Source organism: Lichenostomus cassidix, unplaced genomic scaffold, assembly GCF_008360975.1.
Source record: "Lichenostomus cassidix isolate B80296 unplaced genomic scaffold, HeHo_3.0 HiC_scaffold_38, whole genome shotgun sequence".
In the NCBI taxonomy this organism is placed as follows: Eukaryota; Metazoa; Chordata; class Aves; order Passeriformes; family Meliphagidae; genus Lichenostomus; species Lichenostomus cassidix.
In genome coordinates, this window is record NW_028147440.1 from 2295340 (window position 1) to 2310130 (window position 14791).

Genomic DNA, 14791 nt, shown 5'->3' on the forward strand with positions numbered 1-14791 from the left:
ATACCAAAGGCAGTAGAATCCTGCTTGGGGAAATAAACACCAGACCCAGAGGGCCAGTCCATATCTCATATTTTCTCCCCTCAAGACCATTACCCATCACTTTTAATTCCTCTCTGAGCATGTTGTGGTTTAACCCTCACCAGCAGCCAAGCCCCACACAGCCACGCTTTCCCACCAGAGGCATTGGGAAGAGAATTGGACAGGTAAAAGCTAAAAAAGCTTGTGTGTTATGACAAAGACACTTTAATACAGATAGCAAGAGCCAAGCACACAAGAAAACCTCCCCCAAGGAATTAATTCCCTACTTCCCATGGGCAGGCGGATGTTCAGCCACCTCCAAGAGAGCAGGGCCCCATCACACATCATGGTGATTTAGGAAGATAAACAACATCACTCCAAACATCATGCACTTCTTCCTTCTGCCTCCCACTTTTGAGACTGAGCATGATGTCATAAGGTCTGGAATATCCCTTTGGTCAGTTTGGGTCAACTGCTCTGGCTGTGTCCCTTCCCAGTTCTTGCCACCTGAACCTGAGGAGACCTGGGGAATGAGAAGAACTTGCTGGTCCCTGTGTGCACAGCTGGGATGAAGGGAAAAGAGTGGTTCCTTTCCACCCCATCAGCAGCAAAATATTCACCACTTCTTCAGGAGAGAAAGAAGTAACAGAGACCTGCTTACCTGCCTTAGTCAGCAGAGGTGAGCACTGATATTGGGACAGGTATTTTTCTTTTTGTCAGAGAAACTTCCACCTGCAGATGGGAAGAAAAATGAACAGAAGAATCCAGTTCTGAAGTTTGAATCTCACCTGTTTTCTTTGAAGCTGACCTGTTTATGTGCCTGAAAGTCACTTTGCTGCCTGAAGATCACATCTTGTCTGCCGCTCTGTGTTGGTGTTACATGAAGATGGGTGCAAATGGAGATTTGATGTTGTGAAGAGGTTTAAGACAAGCAGGGATTCTGCTCAATTCCCACAAGGTGTATCTTATTTCAGAATTAGCACTGAATTTTACTTGTTGTCGGATAAGAATGAAGTCCAGGTGTTAAGTCTATGGATCAAAGAGGAAATGATCAGTTCTTTAGGGTATGGACTTTGAACAGAGTTTGAAATGGGGAATGAAATGGTAAAGATTAACTTGGGGTGTGGCTCTGCCAGAAGGTCAAGGATAATTTTTCTGTAATACTGATGTTTTCTTGACAGGTTACATAGAGAATGAAGGCAGGGTTTCTCTAGGTATCCATAGTCACCCATTAGAGAAATCAGCTTGAAAGAGGAGCAGTTCTGCTTTTTGAAAGGTCACATCTAGAAACAGGGATTCCCACTATATTTGCCTCTTCTTGTTACTTTTCCCAGCTGTTTCTTCCTTGAAATACTGCTGAAAGTTCACTGTATTCCTGTAATATAGGAATTATGTGATATTGGGAAAGTCCTCTCTAACTAATTCCATATCCTTTTACACCTGTGGTATGGATGACAGAAAGATGGTCGATGAAGCTTTCCTCGGTTATAGGGAGACTTTTTATAGTGACCCTCACATCAGCCTTCTGGACAAGTGTCACAATCCATTGGTTGGGGTGCAACATGGGCTGTAAATTCTCGTCAGGCTGAACAAAAGACACCAGATCATGTGTCAGGGAGCTCGTGTGCTTTATGGTACAATATCCCACAGTCTGATCCCACAGTTTAGACTCAAAAAGTGTTGGCTAACATGCCCTTCATTTTTACAGTACACTTTAATAGCTCTCAACTCCCACAACAAACTTCTCAAGGGTTCCAGCTCACAAGCCACAACACACTTCCACAAGTTCCCACTTCCACAACACAGCTCCATAGGGAGTAGACCTTCTATTTTGGTTCCTGTATCCGCAAAATGCAGACATCTCCAATGCTAAATTAGGTGCTGTGCTGGACTGGGTGTCCACGCATGTAAAAGTATTCCCTTCTGAGATTTTTCAATTGGAAACCTGGCAGGCAGTAGGACAGAAACCCTTTGATATTGCCAGGAATGGCAATGCCGATGCCTGCAGGCACCTTGTCACATGGGGGACTGTAGTGGCAACTCTTAAAGAAAACCCCACGGAAGTACACCACTTTGTGACTTCAGCAACCAATTCCCCTGAGCCCCTGGCCCTGCTCGCACCCACTTTCTACATACTGGATGATTCTGAGATCAGCCCATCCCCTACAGTGCTGCTTGACCTTCATGAAAATCCTGACCCATTCTGTCCTTTTGACTCCAGCCCCTCAGATCCCAAACAAGTAGGAGATTTGTACACTCCTTGGAACGATAATGCTGGGGCACAGCACTGGTGGGACGGTGATGGTGTAGCACAGCACTGGTGGAAATGTTGGGAGGACACAATGAAAGAGGGCGAATGGGGCCCATAGGAGAGGAGCAGCGGTAGTAGAGTGCTCCAAACAGCCCTGTCAGCAGCCAATGCCCTGCACTGCCCAGTGCACTATGGGTGCTTCCCCCACTGCCCATGCTGCAAGTGGCAGCCTGTCGGTGGCTGGTGGGCTCAGTGGACTCCTCTGAAGTGGCGGTGCCTGGCTACAAGTCAGCTGACCTGTGCACATCTGTGGTCCATGTGGGTGCCCTGGGCTGCAACTGATGGCAGCCACTGAGCCACCAGACCTCTTGCTATCGAGGAAAGCAGCAGAGGAAGTGGACACAGCCATGGCAGCCACGTTTGGCTGCGCATCGAGCACAGCGGCCAAGCTGCACACCGTCAACAACATTAATACATTAATGTGTTCTGAAAAAAGGAATGTTGTTCTTGTTACAACACCCCTTGTTTGAATTGCTCAAGGGAAATCCCCATCTGGATTCTCAGCGACAATTAATCCCGGAGGCTATAAAAGCCCTTATGAATTGTGCTCAGGACCTGGAGCAGAGCCAGTGTTGAAGATGGGACCCTGATATACACGTTTGTCTTGCCACAGTTGCTAGTAAGTTTCAACCTTTTGCTGTTTTATTTCAGTGGTCTGTAAATGATAAGGATCTTTACATGTGTTAGAGTGGTTGTTTTTATCTCACAGTGCGATGAAAACCTATTAATGGACTATTAATGACATGATTTCACACTTGATTTTAAAAGGCAGGGGGTGATTGCAAACTCTCAATGGCCAGGACCCACATGTTACCTATGTACCTGCTGGTAGGACAGTTTGTCATGGCTGCTGCCAGAAGATACTAACTTTCAAATTGCACTTGCAGACTCTTCAGACTTGCAGCCCATAGAGCTGTGGTGAATGTGCACAGCCACAGAACTTCCTCCCTGAGGTCTCTTTGCTGTCAGAGGGTGAGATCAGAGAAGGATGGTCAGTGCTGGCCTGAGTAGCCAGATGGGTCCAGCATGCCCTCTCCAGCCTCCCCCAAAGTGGTGCTCTGGTTTGACCTAATGGCTGCATGTCGCACTCAGTGGAACAACCCAAGGGCTCTCTCAGTCCTCCCATTGTGCCTCTAGAGCTCCCACACTGAGCAGGAGGAACATAAGTGCAGGTCAGAGCTGTGGGACAAGGAAAAATACAAAGAATCTTCCAAGGAGACACTCTAAAGGGGGGCTTTACTGCCATCACTGTCACTTGGGCTTGGCTGAAGTGGGGTTGGCTCCTGGCACAGGGAAGGGCACTTGCATTTGTGCTGCCCAGAAATTGCAACTTCTGTTTTCTGCTGAAGATAGAGGCACCTCAGGGCAAAAAAGCACCAAAGCAAACACCAGCTTTTTGGACACCAGAGACCTCTTCTAAAACTGGCTCAGACATCAAAATTCCCCAACAAAATGGATGCAAAGAATATATTTGCAATCCTCCTTAAGAGAAACTTGGAGACAGGGGAGTCTTAAGGTAATCTGAACAGGAAAGGATTTGTGTTCACCCTGATCAGCATTTGATATGTGTCCCACAAGTCACAGTCTCTGAAGGTCAGCACAACATCTAAGCACTGAGGATGACAAGAAAAAAAAATTCTTACTTGCTTGTCAATTTAATGTAATCAAAGATGGAGTGCAGACTAGCAGGAGGACTGAATCAAAAGCACTGGCACCTGCAGAAGCTCTGGATACATGTTCTCGATCCAGGTTGACAGCTCCTGGTAGCTCCTGTGGGGACAGTATGGAGCACATGGCATTGCATATGTCATGTAGAGGGATGATCTTGGTCTCTGTAGTCTGCAGAACCTCATGGAACCACTGTGTGCATCCACTGTGGGGAACTTCATGGGACCACTGTGATAGTGTGGGGTCTCGTGTAACCATTGGTCCACTGTGACACTGTGGAACCAAGGAGACCATTGGGACACTGTGGAGCCTCATGGAAGCAAGGTGGTCATTGTGTCATTGCAGAATGAACGGGTCATTGTGACACTACAGGGGTCTCATAGAATCAAAGAGACTGTTGTGACCCTGTGGAGCCCCATGGAACCAAGTGGTCATTGTGACACTGCAGAACCAAGGAGGACATTGTGATACTGCAGGGTGTCATGGCACCAAGTGACCATTTGTGACACTGTGGAACTTCATGGAACCAAGAAGTCCATTGTGACACTGTGGAACATGGTGGAAGCAAGTGTCCATGGTGACACTGTGGGACCAAGGAATACATTGTGACACTACAGGGCCTCAAGGAACTGAAGGGGTCAATGTAACACTGCAGAGTCTTGTGTAACCAATGGTCCATTGTGACACTGTGGAACCTCATGGAACCAAGTGGTCATTGTGACACTGCACAATCAAGGAGAGCACTGTGACTCTCAAGGGCCTCATGCGACCAAAGGTCGATTGAGACACTGCAGGTCCTCATGTTTCCAAAGGGCCACTGTGAAATTGCAGGACCTTGTGTAATCAATGGTCTATTATGGAACTATGGAACCAAGGAAACCATTGTGATACTACAGAAGAAAGGAGACCACTGTGACACTCTGGAATCTCATGGAACTAAGGGGCTATTGTAGAACTGCAGAATCTAGTGGAACCAAGTGGTCATTGTGACACTGCAGAACCAAGAATATTTTGATGCAGTGGGGTCTGATGTTACTAATGGTTCATTTTGACACTGTAGAACAAAGGAGACCATTGTGACACTGTGAGACCCCATGGAAACAATGGACCATTGTGAAACTGCACAATCTCATGGAACAAAAGGGCCACTGTTACACTGTAGGTCTCCATGGAACCAAGAAGCCATTGTGACACTGCGGAGTCAAGGGGACTCTTGTGTCACTGCAAAATCTCATGGAATCAAGAGGCCATTGTGACACTGTGGAGCCCCATGGAACCAAGTGACCATGGTGACACTGAGGAACTTCATGGAACCAAGGGTCCATTGTGACACTGTGGGGACTCATGGAACTACAGTCCACTTTGACACTGTGGAACCTCATGGAACCAAGGAAAATGTTATGACTGCAGAAGCTCATCGAACTAAGGGGCTATTTTGACTCTGTGAGACCTTATGGAACAAAGGGGCAATTGTAACACTGTAGAAGTTCAAGGAAAAAAGGGGCCACTGTGACACTGTGGAACTGTAACACCCTGAAACATTTAAATATAAGGGGTTTACTGAGGCTCCTTTACTCTAGGGTAAACACACAGGAGAAGTACTGACCAGATATTCTCAAGAGGTCAAAATTACACAAAAGTTTATTGGCAAAATATAGAAAATCAAGGAATGTTGGCAAAGGATTTAATACAACATCCATTCAACACAGAACACTTATCATAGCATTAACTTATTTCATTTAACTTAGCAAACATTAAACCCATTCAATGCTACGTTACCTAAAATATTCCATGGAAAGGGGATTACAAGAAGAAAAAAGGAAGAAAGACAGAAAATATATAGAAAAACACAAATATAGTCACCAACTCCTGGGTTCCAGGGTGAATTCCAGGCGGGGGCAGGCTCAAGACAATGTCCTTCCCTCATGGTCGGGCTTTTAGACCTCAGGGCCGCTGTGAACCCTCCTCCAAGGTAGAGCTTCTGGTCACTCAGCTGCTCAGGAGCGTGGTTAGGCAGAGTGTAGCACTGCCTGCGGTGTGCCAGTGATTGACAGACACTGCAGGGCTGGAATGCTGGAGGCCTGGGTGTGGGGCAATTCACTACCTCGCCAGAGCAAGGCCTGACCTGCCCCTTCCTCCACCTCCCCTGGCATCCCAACATGTCTCGAGCCATGAATCTTTCCAGTCCCTGACAGGAATCAAAGGCACCATTGTGATACATTGGAACCTCATGGAATCGAGGGGCCATTGTGGTACTGTAGAGCCCCATGGAACCCAAGAGCCACTGTGACACTGCAGAACCTTGTGTCACCAAGTGCTCATTGTGACACTGGAAAGAAGGAGAATATTGTGACACTGCAGGACCTCATAGAACCAAGAGGAAGTTGAGACACTGTGGGTCCTCATGTTTCCAAGGGTCCATTGTGACACAGTGGGGCCTTATGGAACCAAAGGTCCATTGTGACACTGTGGAACCAAGGAAGCACACAGCAAGGCCTCATTGTGACACAGCAAGGTCTCGTGCTTCCAAGCAGCCATTGTGACTCAGCAGGGCCTCATGGAACCAAAGAGCCTTTGTGACACTGTGAAACCTTGTGGAACCTAGGTACATGGTTTTGTGGTTGTTCTGGCTGCTGGTCCAGCAGTGAGTGCTGGAGCCCTGTGGCCTCTTTCCGCATGACAATGGCTCTGCCAGAGGCATGGCCTGAAAAAGATGATGGGGTGGTGGTTACCTCCCAGACTGTTGAGTTGGATTGCCATGGAAAGCAGCATGGATTTCTCCTTGCAAGTTAGTAGGCATATTGGGATTGGCTCTAAAGGATACAAAGAAGTTAATGTGAGAAGCATTTACTGCTCCAAAGGAGTGGAACTGTTAGCAGCAAAGCACTATAGAATGGCTTATTGGGTGTAATGCTAACAAACAAAGGCAAAAATATGGAAAAAGTAAGGTCTCAACATCTCAAGTTTGTGCTCTTATTAAGAAATCTCCATGGGATCCCAAGGAATGGGATGGAAATACTTGGATGGAGTCCTTGGACTCCATGATTGAGTTTGAGCCAGACTTGGCAGATAAGGAGGTGGTAAAAGAATGACACCTCATGTAAATGGAGGGGCAGCAAGATCTGCCGGACAGAGTGGTACAGGTCACATGTCGGACCTACATACCAAAGGAATCATGGGAAATTTTAGACTACTATCAGCAGAAGAATGTGAAGACCACATTGGCATGGATTTTGTGGACTTGGGATGGTGCTGCTGTGTGTATTAGTGGGTGAAAATAATCTATTACTCCTCTAGACACTGATAATCAAATCCAGCAGGGGTGTGCTCAGCCATGGAATGTGAGGGGTCCTGATGGATGGGATATTGTTGTTACTATGGTGTATCACTGTCCGTGTGCAGTAGTTTGAGCAGCACATGTATATCCTGCTGAGTCAGGGTCATCCCTGGGGAGCTGGTGCACAATGGAAGAAGGGATTGGTTTTCAGTGTTAGGTAGGGGAGGCTCATGCCCTGACCACAGCATATGATCCTGAGGGACCAGCCGTAACAAGAAGAATCAAAATGCAGTTTGTGAAAGAGGAGCCTGATAAATTGAAACTCCTGATCATATCAACAGTCATGAATGCTACTGGTAACATAAGTGCCTTAAGAACTGCCTGGAGGGATAGTGGGCTTGTGATCTCAGACCTGGCTGTACAGGTAGTGAGAGAAAATCAGCTGTCAAAGCCAAAAAGAGTCACCTAGCAGGTGACAAGGAAACAAATGTGTAATGATCTTTTGCACGATGGTGTTCCTAAATGGATGGAAATACAACTATTTCCATTAATTCCAAAAAAAGATGGAATTACAACTTCAGAAATGTTTTGGTGTTGGCAAAAGTTCGTGCCTATGAAAAAAATATTCCCCCCCCACCCCTCCTGCCACCTCAAAGCACCAAAATTACTGGCAAACACCAAAACAGCAGGAGCAGGGGGCTGGAAAGTCCCCCCACCTTGCTGCCACTGTAGCCTCTCACAGTGAGGGAGACCAATGTCCCTGTGTTCCTCTCACTAGAAAGTGGCATCAGGAGGAACTTTTCCTGTGTCATCTCGGGTGGATACTGGCACAGGAATTACTGCATTATTTTGCAATATTGCTCCTAATGAAGAGGTTTCCCAGATCTGCACCTTGGGGAGCAGTTCCATCCCACCCTCCAAACAAAGGTTACTTTTATGATAGGAGATGCCATGCCACATGTCACAAACTTGGTAATTGGTGTTAACTTCCCCAATTATAGAATATATTGCTGGCATTGAAGTGCTGGCAGGGCAAACAGTTGAAACATTGAATGGTCATTTTTGTTTCAGGGCTCCACAAGTGGGATTTGCGATTTGATCTACATGTCTTTGTGTGTATTCCCAAAGGGGGATCCTGTTGCTCTGCCAGCACCTGCCAAGGTACTGAATGTAAAGCAGTGATGCATTCTAGGGGGAGAAGAGGAAATTGCTCAGACAATTCAGGCACTCCAACAAGCGGGAATCATTAGAGAAACAATGACTGCTTTTAACAACCCCATTTGGCCTGTTTGGAAATCAGGTGGCACTCAGAGAATGACTGCTGATTAGAGAAAACTGAATAAAATCACCCCTGACTTGCAGTTACGGTACCAGAAATGCTGAACCTCAAATTAAAAATCAGTAAAAACCTTCAGTCGGGGAAGGTGACAAAAGATCTTGCCAATGCTTTCTTTTCAAGACCCATTGCTACAGAAAGTGATGACTAGTTTGCCTTTACCTGGCAACAAAAGCAATACACTTTTCAGGTATTACCTCAGGGATACAAACACAGTCCCTCCATTTGCCACCAGATGGTAGCAGCTGATGTAGCAACTCTGCTTGGGTGCTATCACTGTTCACCATTATATTGATGATTCATATTATACTGACGATCTATTGATCATGGCAGAGTCACAACAAGAAATTGAGGCAGGTGCTGAATTGGTCGCAACATCCCTTGCCATCTTGGAAGGGCAGGGACACCACTTCTACACTGACAGTTGGGTTGTATATAGAAGCCTCATGATGTTGTTACCCCTCCCTCTGGGCCCAGGAAGATTGGATGTGCAGAAATACCCTGTATGGGGACAGATATGTGGCAACAAATTTGGCAACATGTAGAAGACCATCCTTTAAATGTAACACATCTCTCAGTGCATCAGAAGGACGACTCGCTTGAGTCACAAAGTAATGGGGAGGGGGATGACAGGACCTCTGCTGAGGTACCTGCACAAGCTGTGAATGCACACCCAGCTTGTGGACATCAATCAGCTCCCATTGTAGTGCCTGGGACATCACCCACAGCCAAACCCCTTTGCCATTACTTGTGTATGAGACATTTGCACATAACTGAACTATTTGTACACAGCTGCATTTAAAGGCATTTTGCAGGCCCTGGGGGAAAATAAAGCAGATACAGTGGGTTTTGACTACCTGGCAGGTTGATGACATTGGCTCTGTGTCCCCATCAAGGGGGTGGCAATGTGTCTTTACTGCTGTGGATACAGTGTTAGGGTATTTGCTAAAGCCACCTAACGTGCCAACCAATATTCACCAATTGAAGCATTAGAGCGACTCCTTTATCAATATGAGCCTCCTCATCAAATACAGAGTGACCAAGGAACGGACTTTAGTGGGCACAATGTCCAAAACTGGACTTAGAGCCTGGGAAGAGATTGTCTATTTCCTATTGTCCTCCATCCCCAAGCTAATGGACTGATTGAAAGAATGACTGGAATGTTAAAGGCACAATTGAAAAAGTTGACAGGTACTAGAACTTATCAACAGTGGAGTTCACAGCTTATTAAAGCAGTTTCTTTGTTACACAACTGGAATATTCATAATCAAAACCTGTATTATCAGATCATGTCAAAAACATGGTGAGGATTGAGGTTCTTCCAGATGGTGTGTTGCGGTGGTTTAGACTACCACGGGAGCTACTGTGGAGCCAAGAGGTCCCAAGACAGTAGAGACACGGTGGTGGAGCATCTCCAAGGTTTGAAGTTACCCTGAGTATTTGAATGGTCTCTCCCTAGACTATGTTAATCCTCCTGTGTTGGTTGGCCTTAACCTGGTCCCTCACTCTGCCCCTCCCTCCTCCCCACTGGTGGTTGTTGTATCTCCCCACCTTCTCCCCGCCCCTGTGCCCTCAGACTATTGGCCTTGTATCTTTATATCAATGGTCACTCAGGGTCATTCATCCTCTTTCACTGTTGGACACCTTTGGGAATAAATCATTCTTTGGAACTCTACGCGTCTGGGCCTGTTGCAGTTGTTAGTGTCTTTCTGCAGTGGTATAGCAGTCCGCAGACCTTACCCGAGGGCGTCTCTGATCAGCCCAGGTCAGCGCCTCAGTGCACCAAACCCTCCCTCCAAGGGCTGGTCACTCCGCTTTATCCAGCCGGGGAGCCGAATGGCTAGCTCTGGTTCCATCTCCTGTTCACAACACGGCGACAGTAAGGAGGCGAGAAGGGTCTATGCATAATGACCACAGAAGATTTTATTCACATGGTGCACCAGGATCCCTCCTTAACGCAGAGAGCGGTAGTGGAGTGGAATAGGCCTCTGCATTTACCTAAAGCATCTCTAAGACTTTGAGAGGTCGCTCAGGCCAGTACAGCATGGTACTGTGCAGGCAGACCTTTCTCTCACCCTTGTAGGTGGAAAGCACACACACACTCACCCAGGGAGCTCACGTGTTTTGCCTGAGACAAAGAATTCAGAGGGCTCAGTCACATGGAGTTCCAAAGATGTGTTTATTCCCAAAGGTCTCCAGCAGTGAAAGAGGACAAATGACCCTCAGTGACCATTGATATAGAGATACAGGGCCAATTGTCTGAGGGCACAGGGGCAGGGAGAAGGTGAGGGGATAAAATGACCACCAGTGGGGAGAAGGTAGGGGCGGAGTGAGGGATCAGGTTAAGGCCAACCAACATAGGAGGATTTTCAAAGTCTAGGGAGGGGCCATTGAACACTCAGGGGGAAATTTCAAACATCGCAGCTGTCCCACCATGGTGTTTTTGCTGCCCTGGGACCCCTAAGCTCCCCGGCAGCCCCCGAGGTGGTCTCATCCCCCACAACACCTCCTCAGCCCTGAGCCCCCCAGCCCAGAAAGGTCCAGCACAGACCCCTGTGTGGGGGTGGGCAGGGCACTGTCAGTGGACCTCGGACTGGAAGATCCTCATCCCTCTTCCTGAGAGACAGGAGGAGACTTCAGAGATGGGGGGATGGAGACAGGTCACAGTTTGGTGCGACAGGCAAATCCCCTCCCGGGCTCCCTCGCTTTCCCAGGTGCGACGGCTGAACAGGTAAGAACCTCTAGGAAACTAGGGGCCAGGAAATGAATAAAGTAAAGGAAGGACCATCTGAGGAGTATCCTTGTGTTTGAGCAGAGCAGTGCCTTTGTCCCTGTGGACCTGTGCATCCATATGAGCATTGGTGTGGGCACAGAGAAAAGCACACCCAAAGCTGGATCCTGCACTTTATAGACACAAATGTTCCATTGGACATAGTGGGATGGAGATGTCTTCACTCCAGATGATTACATATCCATGTAGAACATGTGGAATAGATTTCATCCATCAGACATTGTAAATACAGTTCTGAGAGTCACAAACATATATTTGATATAAGGCATCCAGAGTACATTTCTGATGGGGGTGGCAAAGGCTGGGCCTGCTGCAAGGGCTGGCTGTGGCCATGTTGGCCTGGCCAGGCCTTGTGGGGAGGAGTTGCCCTCCCAAGCCAAGGATTCCCAGTTCCCCACAACAGCTGGTGAAGATGAGCCAAGGGGTTGGCACACGGCGGGTTCCTGGGGAGAGAGACAAACCTGCTGGGAGCTGCAGGGAAGCCTGAAAACCCTCTGTGCCATGGTGGGTGGGAGTGGGGCTGGGAAGGGAATGGTGGAGAACAGGGTCAGAGGAGCAGCTGGAGGAGCAGCCCCAAGGCTCCCAGCTGCCAGCCCTTGCCCAGCACAGCAAAGCCCAAGCAAGCCCAAGCTGGACACCCCAGCCCTGTTTTGCCAGAGCAGGAGCTGTGCCAGAGAGCAAAGGCTAGTGTGGGTGATTGTCCTGGGGCACTCACTGTGCTGGAGCTACTGGGGCTGGCTGTGGGAGAGCCTCACCGGGGCATATTCTGTGCTGCTGTTCAGCTCTTGCCTGCGAGGCTTTAGAGGGAAAAGGAAAGCCTGTTATTTCAGCTGCTGGCTGCAAGCCCTGCACAAGCCTCTGGCCCTGGGCTCCCAGAGTGCTGGAGGGAGCAGAACCTTTTTCTTTCCGTTTTGGTTTGATTTTATTTCCCACTTGGAACCCCCCAGATTTTTGTATCTGACATTTCAGCATAAAATGTTTACACAGGGAGAATATTTGCAGAAGATGCTGAGAAAATGTAATAGCGTTGTTTCATGAAAAAATATCTCATCATTGTCTATTTCTGCAAATACTTCCTTTTGGCTCTTACAGGTTATGGCCCAGTGGGACTCCCCAGCCCAAGCCACAAGCAAAGACCCTGACACTCACATCCCATCCCCAGGGCCCTGTCCCTGCTTTGGCACCAAGGCTGTGCCACAACTCACCCCGTTACGTCCAGTGTGGGTGATGGTGGAATCTGTTGGGGACAAAAAGCACAGAGTGAGCCCTTGTTCTGTGGGAGGGACAAGCCCCATGCTGCCTTTGAACAGCAGATCCACCAGGTCAGGACTGAATGCCCTGCCCTGTTTCCCCCTAATCTCACCCCACTCCTGGCAGCAGAGGAAGCTGCCCTTTCCCCTCTCAGTGAGGAGCAGGGATGGCGGGTGTGTTGTCCCCTTTTTTTTCTCCAGGCAGAAGCTGGGCCATTTGTGCAGGGAAGAAGCAGAGCAATGGCATGGGGAGACATCTGCCCTAGTGCAATGGGCAGTGGTTTTGCAAATGCAAACCTGGGACATGTATTCCTGGGATTGCATGGGGAATTGGGAAAGGTCCTGGCAATGAGGGGAGGGGATGGCGAGCAGGGCCCTGCAGCACCTCAGTACAGCTCCTGAGGCTCTTGGTCAATGGGCCCAGGGATTCTGGTGGTGCCAGAGGGCAGCCAGGCCACAAGAAGGGAGTCCCACAGACAGAGGGGTCTTTGGATCACCTGCAGGAAAGGGTTGGTACTCACACTGGATTTCATTGTCCTCAGTCACTTCAGCCTCATGGGTGGAAACTTGCTGCTTCCTGGAGAGAGTTGGGGGAAAGGGTTTTGGGGTCTGTGCCCAGACTGTGAAGAGCTCATTGGAGTCATTGCCGTAGATGATTCTGTCTTGCATGGGGTCCATGGCTGGAGTCAAGGCCAGGGCAAGCCCTGCTCCTCCCTGCCTACACCATGCAGGAATCCCCACGTTGGCACAGACCTGGCCCTGCAGCCCCCAGGGATTTCTGCTCACCTTTGGCATCTCTCCCTGCAGGTCCCTGCAAGGAAAAGAAAGAGAGAGGTGGGAGGCAGAGTTCCTGCACAGCTCTGCCTTTCCCTGCTCTGGGCTATGCAGGAACACGATGAGCTGAACCTCCACACCTCATTGGGAAGGAGACTTTTCAAGTCCAGCCTACACAACCATGAATCCCCTTTCCCAGACTGGTTTCTCCTTAGCTCTGAGCAGCTGTGCACAGCCAGAGTGTGGAGGAGCTGTGCTGGATGCACTCATGGCAACTCAGAGCCTCAACTCTTGTACCCAGAGAATGGGAGCCAATGTGTGCCTGAGGCAGGGATGCATTTGATCACTCCCTACACTCTTTGGCATTCAAGAACAATCATCCTTTTGGTAAAGTTTTTGTGATCTCAGGAGCTTTACATCCATCAGGCGACAAAAGAAAAGCCTGAGAAGCCCAGCTTTTCCCTGAAATGGGAAACCATCCCAAACCAGCATGGGTCACACAGCAGCAGTCCTGCATCAGGATGCAAGTGAAGCCTGAATATCCAGAAATCACTCACCTTTCCTCACAAAAGAATAGGTGGTTGCAGCCAGGAGGAGGAGAGAGATGACCACCAACCCTATCATGATGTCTCTATGAAAGGTCTGGAGGCTCGTGGAAGTTGTAACTGTGTGCAAAGAAGATATTGGAAAGAGGGTGTGTTATGGGGAATGGAAGAGGAGAGCAGGATATGCCCTTAAACACAAGCCAGGTCCTGGCTGATGAACCTCTCACTGTGCTGGTGTTGGCAGCCAGGCAACCTTGGTCCAATGCTGAGGGGCACTGGGTGTGAGGGAGGGAATCACTCACCATTGCAGGGTGTCTCTGCCTGGGAGATGGAGCCAGTACCTGGGAGGAGAAAGGGACAGGGGAGAATCTGCAGCTCCCTCTCAGGTACTGCACAGACTGAGCGACTTTGGGGATCCCCTAATCCACCCTCTATCAACTGTTGGGATCAATAAATGGATGCCCTGCACAGCTTTGGCTCTGCATTAGATCTTGCACCACCACTCTCCCCTCTCCATGATACTGGGGCAGGAGAGGAGCAGGATGCTCTTGTGTGACTGGGAGGAGTGTCCCTGGTGCCCAAGGCTGTGCTGAAGTGCACCCTGACCCCCAGCATCCCAAGTGGCCAGGGACATGCCATGGGGCAGGGCAGGGTCCCCTCCCCCACCTGGGTCTAAGGGGGAATCTGGAAAGGCTTCCTGTGTGTGCCCCAGTGCCACGGCTCACCTGTGACACTCAGGTTCAGGGGAGCACTGAGGGCAGAGTTCCTCACTTGGCCGCTGTTATCTTTATGCTGATATCCACATGTGAATGTTCCTGCAC

General features: G+C 48.8%; 1 protein-coding gene and 1 long non-coding RNA gene across 6 annotated transcripts in view; both read right to left on the bottom strand.

Moving 5' to 3' along the window:
* LOC146422988 (putative selection and upkeep of intraepithelial T-cells protein 1 homolog) overlaps nucleotides 1-795 on the bottom strand; it is a 166504-nt gene extending 165709 nt beyond the window's left edge. For all 5 annotated transcript variants that reach the window (XM_085045584.1, XM_085045587.1, XM_085045586.1 and 2 more), the window contains exon 1: nucleotides 680-795. The gene's annotated coding sequence lies outside the window, so the exon portion shown is untranslated. The remainder of the gene's footprint in view (nucleotides 1-679) is intronic.
* Nucleotides 796-11927: 11132 nt separating this feature from the next.
* Nucleotides 11928-14294, bottom strand: LOC146422997 (uncharacterized). Its single transcript, XR_014847781.1, has 5 exons — nucleotides 13983-14294; nucleotides 13438-13462; nucleotides 13173-13228; nucleotides 12607-12638; nucleotides 11928-12198 (listed from the first exon to the last, which is right to left on the bottom strand). It is a non-coding gene; the product is annotated as an uncharacterized LOC146422997 (long non-coding RNA).
* Between the last annotated feature and the right edge of the window lie 497 nt (nucleotides 14295-14791).